General features: G+C 36.7%; 1 protein-coding gene across 1 annotated transcript in view; it reads right to left on the bottom strand.

Moving 5' to 3' along the window:
* Positions 1-2,686, bottom strand: part of CEP126 (centrosomal protein 126kDa) — an 81,362-nt gene that overhangs the window by 24,321 nt on the left and 54,355 nt on the right. The gene's annotated exons all lie outside the window — the stretch shown is intronic.

The following is a 2,686-nucleotide window of genomic DNA, read 5'->3' as shown; positions in this document are numbered from 1 at the left end:
GCCCAGGCTGGAGTGCAGTGGTGCAATCTTGGCTCACTGCAACCTCTGCCTCCCGGGTTCAAGTGATTCTCCTGCCTCAGCCTCCCGAGTAGCTGAGACTACAGGTGCATGCCACCACGCCAAACTAATTTTTGTATTTTTAGTAGAGATGGGGTTTCACCATGTTGGCCACGATGGTCTTGATCATAAGGAAATCAAATACTGCATGTTCTCACTTATAAGTGGGAGCTAAACTTTGAGTACACATGGTCATAAAGAAGGGAACAACAGACACTGGGGCCTACTTCAGAGTGCAGGGCGGGAGGAGAGCGAGGACTGGAAAACCACCCTTGGGTACTATGCTTACTTCCTAGGTGACAAAATAATCTGTACACCAAAACCTAGTGACATGCAATTTACCTACATAACAAAGTGCACATGTACTCCTGAACCTAAAAGTTAAAAAAGAAACAACAACAACAAAATAAATGAAGGAGGGGGGAAGATAAATAACTTGCCCAAGGCCATAGAGCCAGTAAGGGGCAAAGCTGGGATTCAGCTCCAATTAGTTGGGTTCTAAAATCTAAACTTCTAGCTCCTACACATATGCTAGTAATTTTCATTCTGATTTGACTGTGTCTCACAGAAATAAATGTATTTTGCATTGTGACCTTGGATACATACATAGTTTTATAAAATATATTTATCCTCACAACATATGATACTTTCTGGTAGTTTCCATTCTAGAATATTCTAATTCTAAAATTAGACTTCATTAAAAAAATACTGGTTACCAGTCGTTGATTTCACAATTGACGAACGAGTCATATCCCACAGTTTAAAAAGCACTGTATTATGCTTATTTCCACCTGTATCAATATGCTAAATGCTACATATGCAAAATATTATAGTTTCCACTGAGATTATTTCGGCAGCAATATAGTCTCTATGTTGTTTTCTATTCTTGGAATTTTCTTCCTCTAAATCTTGAGAAGTCCTCATCTTTATCTAAAAAGTTTTAAACACCTTGCATAAAAATTCCCTTGTTCATGTAACTGCTGTGTCAAGGTTTTATCTCATCCCTCAGTCTGCTCATCAGTCTTCTGAAGTCACTTTTGTACTTTCTTGATTGAATTATTTATCTTTGTGCTTTATTGTTCTTTGTAGTTTTGTGGATTGTAAATTATTGATCGCAGTTAAAGACACAGCATATGCCTGAAACAGTTTATGTATTTTTCTGTTCATATATATGTGCTTAAATATTATCTAACAATTAATACAATAGCTGAGAATCTTGCTATTTTTGCAAAAATAATGTAGCTTGCACTGGTATCTCTGGCCAAATTCCTAGTTTCATATGAAAATTCTAGATATGATAGTTTCACCACCACAGCTCAAAATAAAGCAACTAATCTTCAATAAAGCATTATATTTTTTAAAATCTGTAGTATTCTTAATTGTAAACACAAAAAAAAATACCGGAGACAATCTCAGAATTATAGTTTTGGAAAAAAATCTTAGAAGTTAACTAGTTCAACCTGTAACCTATGGATCTAAATTACTCACAGGTGGACGTTCAACTGCTGCTTGAATGGAATAGTGATGAGGAGCCACTACCTCATGGGGGCATCCTCTTCCTTTGCTGGATAGCTCAAATCCTTCCTTATGCTGAGCTGAAAACCTCTCTGCAATTTTTACCCTTTCATTTCAGTTCTGTTTACTCCTTCTTCTTTGTAATAAGCCTTCAAATATTTGTACACAGCTGTCATGTCTCTTAGGCTTGTGTTTCTTTAACTGACTTTTAGACTGAATCTCTCCTCTCATAGCCCTGGGTAATCCAGTTTGTTTATAATTCCTTAAAATATATATTATAAAATGACATAAAGTACAGCAGTACTTCTAAAGATCTGCTTGTTACTGCCTAAAATTATTATCCATCACCTAGGTATTAAGCCCCGGATGCATTAGCTATCCTGATGCTCTCCCCCTCCACTCCAAGACTCTAGTGTGTGTTGTTCCCCTCCCTGTGCCCACGTGTTCTCATTGTTCAGTTCCCATTTATAAGTGAGAACATGTGGTGTTTGATTTTGTGTTCCTGTGTTAGTTTGCTGAGGATAATGGCTTCTAGCTTCGTCTATGTTCTTGCAAAGGACATGATCTCGTTCCTTTTTATGGCTGCATAGCATTCCATGGTGTATGTGTACCACATAATTAGAAACCATTTTACACTGTACAACTGAAAAACATTAAAAAGTTTATCAGACTTTTGGTGAAGATGGAGTAAAGGCAACTTTCATATATTACTCTGGAAAACAATTTGGATTACCTAGTAAAGCTGAAAATACACATACCATATGGCTCAGCAACATGTGCATCAGTAGATGTACAAAGCTGTTCTTGGAAGAATTATTCATAAAAGGAAGAAACTAGAAGCAACCCAAATGTCCAATGCCAGGAGAATGAAAACATTGTTTGAACATTCATATAATTGAATGTGACTGTAGCAATGAATATGAAGTATAGCCAACTAATCAATCTAAAAAACAAAGTTGATTGCAATGCATTCATATGTGGCAAAATTATCAAGAAAATCATGGAATAATTAACATGATTTTTTTTTTTTTTTTTTTTTTGAGATGGAGTCTCACTCTGTCACCCAGGCTGGAGTGCAACAGCACGATCTCGGCTCACTGCAACCTCCACTTCC

The sequence above is a fragment of the Mandrillus leucophaeus genome, unplaced genomic scaffold (assembly GCF_000951045.1).
Source record: "Mandrillus leucophaeus isolate KB7577 unplaced genomic scaffold, Mleu.le_1.0 Scaffold267, whole genome shotgun sequence".
NCBI classification, from domain to species: Eukaryota; Metazoa; Chordata; class Mammalia; order Primates; family Cercopithecidae; genus Mandrillus; species Mandrillus leucophaeus.
The sequence above is the reverse complement of the archived record's forward strand: the minus strand, read 5'-3'. Positions and strand labels throughout refer to the sequence as shown.